The following is an 8,421-nucleotide window of genomic DNA, read 5'->3' as shown; positions in this document are numbered from 1 at the left end:
ACTGACTGCATACTGTGATTAGTCTAGGAAGTGACTAAAGACATGCAGCCTTCAAATTAGAGGTACAGGTGAAAAATAAAAGATCCTATAGGGAATCACATTTCCTGGGAATTCTGAACCAGTTCAAAATGCTCAAAGATGTATTTTAAAATGCATTTAAGTTGAACGTCTTTGCCACTTATGTTTTTGAGTATGCTGCTTGTCTCGTCTACTCAGCCGCAGTAAAGGCCGTCTCGCCCAACGTGTCTACTTTGAATAAATCTTTGATTTATTTATTTTTTTTACTTAAGAAGATGCCTGGCTAAGGCTAGCTAAAAAACCTAACCTGCCTTAGCTAACCTAAGATAAGATTAGCTACAGATAGCAATAGCTTAGGTTAAGTGAAGTTGCCGGTAACTTAAGTTAAGTTACTGAATTTTATTTACAAACCTTTTTTTTTTTTAATATAAACTCATTGGATTTGAAACAGTGTGAAGCCTTATAGAATTGTGTTAAATAAATGTTCTACTCATTTTCTTCTTGTCAGTCACATAATTTGAGCAAAATCTCAAGTGCCATTTTTTAATATTTAAATTTATCTGCTCTGCATCTGCAGAACCAGAACCAAACATGAAGAAGCAGCTTTCAGCTTCTATCCACCACAAATCGGGAACAAAATTCCAGAAAACTGTAAAACAGCTGAAACACTGTTAGACACTGTTAAACAGGTGGCTAAAACCGTTTGATTAGTAGTAAATAGTATGATGGCATTTTACAATATGTAATGTTTATTACTTGTTTCATAATTGATGACTACAAGATGTTTTTATGATGTTAAGCACTTTGAACTGTCTTGTTGCTGAGATGTGCTATAAACTCAAATTCCTAAATTTGTGCTTTTTAACTTGTCTTGATAGAAAAAAAAAATACTTCATTGAGCAGATTTAGTATTGTGTTTTCTTGGTATAAGTGGTGAAAATAGAGGAAGATAGTGGAATATTTTCCCAAATTTGAAATAACAAGAAGGACAGTGACAGCCAACATAACCTTGTGCAGATGGTGTGCACTCGCTCAGCTTCATTAGGGACTTTTTGAAGTTTATCTTGTTTTAAAGATGCTGTCATGTATGGAGGACCAAAACTGACATAATAATAAATAAAAGAATAAATATATATACTATATATTTTCTTTTTTATTTCTCCATACACATGACTTTCCATCAAGAAAAATAGACATTTTTTATTTATTATTTCCTAACCGTATTTATTTCTTGATGTATTTATTTATTATTTCCTCGCCGTATTATTATTCACTCCTTCGTATTATTATTCACTCCTCCGTTTTATTATTCCCTCGTCCGTTTTATTATTCCCTCGTCCGTTTTATTATTCCCTCGTCGGTATACGGACGAGGGAATGTAAATATGTAAATGAGGAGGCCTGCTTTCTATGTCCTGCTCTTCTATTGGGTCAATCAACCGGAAACAGAACGATCAGTCTGCAGATCCATTGTTCATGCCTGCGCTGTGCTTCTCTTAGCAGAGCAACCTTTTTTAGAGGAATTTTAAAAAATCTAAGAAATGTATCGTAGGATTGCTGAGGATTTAAGGCACCTTGCCAATTTAGCTGAAAGTAGCACAGTCAGTGATGACTATTTGCTTTTTCGTGTCAATGTTTTTATGGAGTTGCTGGTCCAGGTAGCTGCAGACACGGATAATGATGCTAACTCATTAGTTGTCCAGATGTTGGAGGAAGTGGCTTGCCGTTTGCACCAATCTGTGTACCACACAAGAACAGTTGGAAGACCTGGATATTTGCTGCCTGCTGAGGTATTGGAATAATTTCTTCTTGCTGGTGTATCCGTCATGGATATTGGCAGACTTTTTGGGGTCAGTGAAAGAACAGTTCACAGGCGAATGGCAGAGTACGGTATAAGGTAAGCATGTGTGATATTTCTTTTGCTTTTTGGAACTTATTTGTATTTAATATTAGTATTGTTAGAGTTATTATGTTTGTTATCATTCTTACATTTATAATTTTATGTTACTAGTTTTTATTTAGAGGTTTAGTGTTCAAATTTGTTGAAACTTGGGAGACAAAGTTAAATCTTCCTTAATCAAGCATGTTTGTACAGATGGTGACTTAGATCTTCCTGGGAAAGTCCTGAGCTGTAAAACCTATCTATGTGTTAATTTAGTTTCTGTGTCTCCCCTCTATCTGTCTGAATTCACATCCTACTGTGAATATAGGATGTGGGTTTCACCCCCTCCATTCCTGTTCACACCTTTCTCTCCCCTGCTAATAAAAGAGACAAACAAACTGAAGGTTTTCAGAACGCTCTATGAACGGCTCGGAGGAGGAATTGATAGAGTTTTTCTCCTTCTGCAGAAGTCGGCTAAAAACTCATATACGTTGTCTGTGGTTCTCTTTTTCCATGTAGGTATCAGAAAATACCTAACAAGTATTATAATTCCAGTTGTTACAGAACATCTGTTTCAGTTGCGTGTGGTTATGTTTCATGGCTGTTGAGGTACTGACTTAATCTAAATCATAAGATCCCATTCATGTTAGTGTTTAGCTATGGAAAAACAGGGTGCAAAAATCATTATAAATAATGTTATCATTATATTATTATTTCATGATGACAGCTGACGCTCTGCCTCCCCTGACCGCATGTTTCTGATCTGTTGTGTTCAAATGTCCAAATATCAAATTTTACTAATAAAACATGTCATCTTGAGCCTTTAATTCACTGAAGAAGTTCAGAATTGTGAGATATTCATATTCATTAATGATTTGCTCGTTCTCTGTTCTAACCCTGCTTCTGGAACTCAAAATCATGAACTCAATGTCTACAGAGCAATAACTGGATACCAGGGTGGCGTTGTGAAGCCAGCTGTTAATGTAAATCCAAACACAACCTATACTGGATTTACCTGTAAGAGCATGACTCCTGTCATGCAATAAAAGTTGTTAGCCCCTCCAAGTCTTATGGCATTATCAGGAAAAAATAGTTTATCCATGTCTTGCAGAAAAAGAGAAAGCAGCTGTTTCTTGTTTCCCTTTTGGTGGTTACATTAAGATGCATGTAATCCATGAAGCTTAATGGACTACTTGAAAGCAATGATACATTGCTTTCAAGCTATCATTTGGCAAGGGTAGCTTTTAGCTGATGTGCAAGTCCATGACACCCTAGCTTTTGTTTTCTCTCACGTCTTCTCCGCTGTCTTTGTCTCCATGGTCATGGGCTGCTGGAAGACTAAACTGCTCTAACTCATCTAACTTGCGTAGCAGTCCAAGGCTTTGTACAGTTGTCTGTGTCTTCAAATTTTTGTAGTACACATGACTGAATTTGCTGAAAATTATTGACGCTCAGACTGTTATTAAAGATTTTTAAATAACCAATTTGTTTTCTAATGACTAAATACATTTACAGGACATGAATAACATTGAGTGACATAATGTAAATAGAATTTAAAGATGTTGGTCTTTAAATAAGTGTATTATGTTTTCTCACCTTTCTCATTAAAATGTCTTTTCAATCCAGGATTGAGAGATTGTGGAGAGATGTATTTGGGGCAGTGTTGGATCTGTTTTATACAACTTTCTGCTACCTGGAGACCGAGGGCCTGTTGCAAACAGACAACGAGGTGCACTTATACGCATTACACTGGACCTTTTTACCTCAAATCAACAGACATCTGAGATTTTTCATGGACGGCTGGAACAACCACCGACTACGTACAGAACGGAACCAGTCACCACTACTGTTGTGGTCTCAAAACCAACATGAAGATGGCGACCCCACACAGGTTTGTGTAATGTGTTCCATTTCACAAAGTTTAATTATAAATTAACTTGTGTGTTTTAAAAAAAAACTCCAGTGTGTCTAATTTGGATTTTATTTACATCACGATTTCTTAAATCTTTGACAGGTTGACAACCAGTATGGTATTGATGGGGAGAGGCAATATGGTCACCATCATGATGGCGTGACTGTACCAGAGGTAGAGCTTCCAAGGCCTTTGACTCGGGTGGAAATTGAAAGACTACCAGATCCAACGACCTTGTTTTCTAATGTGATAAATGTTTATCAACAGACAGTTGATATTCTCACTGAAATATTTGGAAATATGTAAATAGAGGCTACAAAAAAACGTCCTTGAAAATTTGATGCAACTTTGTTTCCTTATTAGATAAAATATTTTCTTTGAGTGTGTAATTTATTATCATAATGTATGTTGCTCCTTTTCAGACAAAAAGTTAATAAAATTAACTCCATTATAAACAGAAACAACTTGCTATTTATTTATAACCATCACATAATCTTACACAGTGGTCCAGTTACATTTTGTAATTGAAAAGACAATAAACTTGATGTGAACTATTTGTAAATTAACAATATTCAGTGTTTAAATGTGCTACTTACATGTTTCTGTAATAAAAACACCTTTAATGACTTTTCATTATAAATCAATATATATCAGATTTTAGCTTGTAGGTTTAATTAATTTCAAGCTAAGAAATAAAGCATTACTATGGTTTTATATTTTGAAAGTTTTTGTGTGATACTACAAATGACTATGTAAACTTAGTAAACAATTGATAGCATCAAGAACAAGCTCTTCAATAAGTTGTACAATAACTTGAAGCAGTTATATTTTAAACAATAATGCAAAGTTCTGTCAAACTCGAGTCATTAACAAGTGCACTACACATTACTTCAGAACCATTACAGAAAATTAGAAAGTTGTAACTTTGACAAGAAATGTCATGGGGCATGTCTAAGTGCGTAAACTTGTAACGCGTTGCAATAGCCTGGTTCAAATTAGTCCGAAACCTGAATAGCTTGATGAAATGCTGGCCATAAGGTTTTGGTGGAAGTCTGCATAGGTTTTGTCATTTTTTGACAATTTCAACATCAGAAAGCAAGTAGATGACTGCGGGAGATTGCAGTCAACAACTTGAATCTCCAGATTGGAGCTGACCACACCCCAGCCAGTCCAAAAAGTTAGTAGATTCCTTAGGATGTCCGACGTCCCTTTACGGCACACAAATACAAAAATTATGTTAAGATTAAAATTTAATTAATACATCTGTGAAAAAACTCTTCCCAATTAAGTTTTGAAAAAACCCAATGTATTTTTAAATAATTTCTTACCACTTTCGATGAATCTGCGGAGGAAATTCATAATCAGACAGTGATCTTCCAAAGAGACTATGTCCTCATCGATCTCTTCGTCATTAGGCCAGTTGATGTTATCAAGTAACATCTGCACAAAGAAATGAAATGCAAAAACATTCATCTACATATAGGTTATTGAAGATTTGAAAAAGATGCGTATAAAGGTAGGCCTAAGAATGTGTAAAGTCTTTTGTTTAGTGTTTTAATGTGCAGAAGAGACATATGAAATACAAGTGTAAACAGTGTCATGCATTTGTATGTACTGTGCAGTAACATGTCTCAAGTGCATATAACTTCACGTGTACAAACACGTGAAGTTATATGTTTTTTATAAGTTTTTTTAATCATGTTTAACAAAAGAAAGACATTCCATTAGTAGTACATTGCTGCACTCTACAAACAAATAAGAAACATAAATCATTACATTTTAAAAATTAAGCAAGAAATTTTGAAGGAATGTATCAAACTTGTCAAAATAAAATTGTTTGATGTATTGCAAACCAGTGTGGCCTTTTAAAGACACATAATTGGTTTGTCCTTACAAACACACTTTAATTTATGGAACTAAAACATTTTACATACATTATTAGACAAGCAAAATAGTAAAGCAACAGTAACATAACTAACCCACCTCGGAAACATATGCGTTTTTCTCCCAGCCCAGCTCTTTGGAGACGCTCTTTGTCCTGTCGTCTTGGGACAACCGAGGAGTCTTTCCGTGCAAGACAACAGAAACTGTGTGTATACGTCGTCTGACAGACGGGATTTGTCCGTCTCTGATGCCTTAGATTTGTCCAGCTGGAAAACAGTCTAGAAACCTCAGCTGAGGGTGGAAATAATCAAGTGTTCAAAGCACCAAAGTTACATACTTAAGAAAGACAATTTTTTAAAAACCTTTTTAAAACCTTTTTTTAAAAACTATGAAATAGCTCACCATCAACCGGATGCCGTCCTGCAAAATCAACATTTCCAGGTGTTGCTGATGCTGTGAAAATAATGAGATATGTGTCAAAATATGTGAGAAAGTCTGGCATTGTAAGCAACATGAACACACACTCACAACTACGGATAATTTAGACTCTAAATACCTTCATTTATTTTTCTGCATTTTGGCGCTCACTAAAAACATTTTGGACATCCCTGATTTAGACAGACCAATAAACCTGACAGTCGCGTTTATAGACTGTGGGAGGAAACGGGAGTATGTCAATCCACGTTTCCCCATCTGATACGGTTCCCCCTGCGTCTTCCTGCTGCTCCGCCCCGCCCATCAGTGGTGGAGAAAGTACTCAATAAATGTACTTAAGTACAATAACGAAGTAACATAACATAAGCTGACGAATTACATTAAAAATAGTAAAAAAAAAAAAAAAAACACACAAGGACGGGAACAAGAGAACACTTACTAAAATTGCGCGTTGGCCTGGCCCTGGGACTTTGTGTCGAAGGAGTAGAACCGGTGGTTGCTAATGAAATGAGAGTATGATTAACATCTTCCACAAATTTCCAAATGTATAGTTAGCCAAAAACTTACCGCGTTCCAACTCCTCCAACCTATTCGCAGCCTCCCTTAACAAGTCAGAAACTGAGCGTCCGCCATGTGACTCCGCCATACCTTAGGTACTGCTTAACTGAGGCCGAAAGCGCAAAGTAGAAAGGCATGAACAATGGATCTGCAGACTGATCGTTCTGTTTCCGGTTGATTGACCCAATAGAAGAGCAGGACATAGAAAGCAGGCCTCCTCATTTACATATTTACATTCCCTCGTCCGTATACCGACGAGGGAATAATAAAACGGACGAGGGAATAATAAAACGGACGAGGGAATAATAATACGGAGGAGTGAATAATAGTACGAAGGAGTGAATAATAAAACGGAGGAGTGAATAATAATACGGAGGAGTAAATAATAATACAGCGAGGAAATAATAAATAAATACATCAAGAAATAAATACGGTTAGGAAATAATAAATAAAAAATGTCTATTTTTCTTGATGGAAAGTCATGTGTATGGAGAAATAAAAAAGAAAATATATAGTATATATATTTATTCTTTTATTTATTATTATGTCAGTTTTGGTCCTCCATAGTCATGAACGTCCCCTTCGCTTAGGTGAGAAAGAATGCAGAAAGAACTTGTTGAAGATGAGACGTGGGAAATAAACACAACTGGAAGGAGATTCAGAAAAACTATTTGCACTAAAAGCTTCTAAATTGAGATTCATTTACGGTTTTCATGCAGTCTTTAGTGACTTTATTCAAAGTGAAAATGAGGATGAATGTAAGACATGTCTGACAGTGACTCACCTTAGATTCTATATGAGAGAGTGGTTTCCACTTTCCAGATTACCGGTGAGTATGTTGTGTGAACTCTTTGTGCTGTTAATGCTTGCAGCAGTCAGGTCTGAGTCTATTCTTCACATTTCTTTTTTAAACACAGCTTCTGATATTTGAGATAATGATTGTATGCTAAAGTGAAGGATCAAGCTGCACAATTCTTTTTTTTTTTTAAATAAAGCTCTCCAACATTAAGAAGATGCTGAATTTACAGCAGAAGAGAGTGTATGTTTTTATCTAAAGAGTCTAATGACTTCTGCCCTGCAGCGTCAAACGAAATGTACGCCTTCCAATTCGATTTCAAGCACACTAAGCACATTTCATTCAGTGATAATACACATCAATAATAATTAGGGTGTGGCACAGAGATGAGTAAAATCCGGAATTGATGGAAGCTTTTGTTTGGTCTCAGGAGGAGAATAGGACAATTCACACTGAAAGTGGATTTTGGAAAAAGGGAAGTTTATTCTCTTAATACTTTTTGTTTCTGACAGTCATTTGTCCCGTGTTCTTTAAGCAGACATGTAATGCTGTCAGTGCTTTTTGGTGAGCTGACGGCAACAAACAGCATCAGACCTTGTATAATAATAGCACAACTGTAAAATGGTTAAAGAATAATGGAGCTGTGTCGCAAAACTCGCTCATTTCAAAGAGCCTTTCAAAAGATCCAATGATTAGAAAATGTAATTTAAATCTTGGGTTGCTTTAAATTAGTTTATACTTTAGAAAATTCTCATAAATGGTCCGTCTCCCTTTTTGTTGTGGCCTTTTTAAGCCAGGTCATAATAGTTGGGGGCTCGTCCAGGATTTGAATCCAGGACCTCTTGCACCCAAAGCAAGAATTTAATTTTATGTGGTTTTTGTGGGTGAAGGTCACAAAAACAAGTTCAATCATCTGTGTTTAGTAAATGACTGCAGT

The 8,421-nt window shown here is 35.8% G+C and overlaps 2 long non-coding RNA genes across 3 annotated transcripts; one reads left to right on the top strand and one right to left on the bottom strand.

The window, feature by feature from the left end:
• Positions 1-1,267: 1,267 nt before the first annotated feature.
• LOC145551068 (uncharacterized) lies at positions 1,268-4,205 on the top strand. Its single transcript, XR_014086846.1, has 3 exons — positions 1,268-1,914; positions 3,526-3,790; positions 3,914-4,205. It is a non-coding gene; the product is annotated as an uncharacterized LOC145551068 (long non-coding RNA).
• Positions 4,206-4,263: 58 nt separating this feature from the next.
• On the bottom strand, positions 4,264-7,176 carry LOC145551067 (uncharacterized). 2 transcript variants are annotated; one of them, XR_014086844.1, is made up of 6 exons: positions 6,698-7,176; positions 6,570-6,629; positions 6,098-6,148; positions 5,795-5,986; positions 5,140-5,251; positions 4,264-5,019 (listed from the first exon to the last, which is right to left on the bottom strand). It is a non-coding gene; the product is annotated as an uncharacterized LOC145551067 (long non-coding RNA). The 2 variants fall into 2 exon arrangements; XR_014086845.1 differs by having other exon boundaries at positions 5,795-5,961; positions 6,698-7,175.
• Positions 7,177-8,421: the final 1,245 nt, after the last annotated feature.

The sequence above is a fragment of the Poecilia reticulata genome, chromosome 3 (assembly GCF_904066995.2).
Source record: "Poecilia reticulata chromosome 3, P_reticulata-male-v2, whole genome shotgun sequence".
Classification (NCBI taxonomy): domain Eukaryota; kingdom Metazoa; phylum Chordata; class Actinopteri; order Cyprinodontiformes; family Poeciliidae; genus Poecilia; species Poecilia reticulata.
The sequence above is the reverse complement of the archived record's forward strand: the minus strand, read 5'-3'. Positions and strand labels throughout refer to the sequence as shown.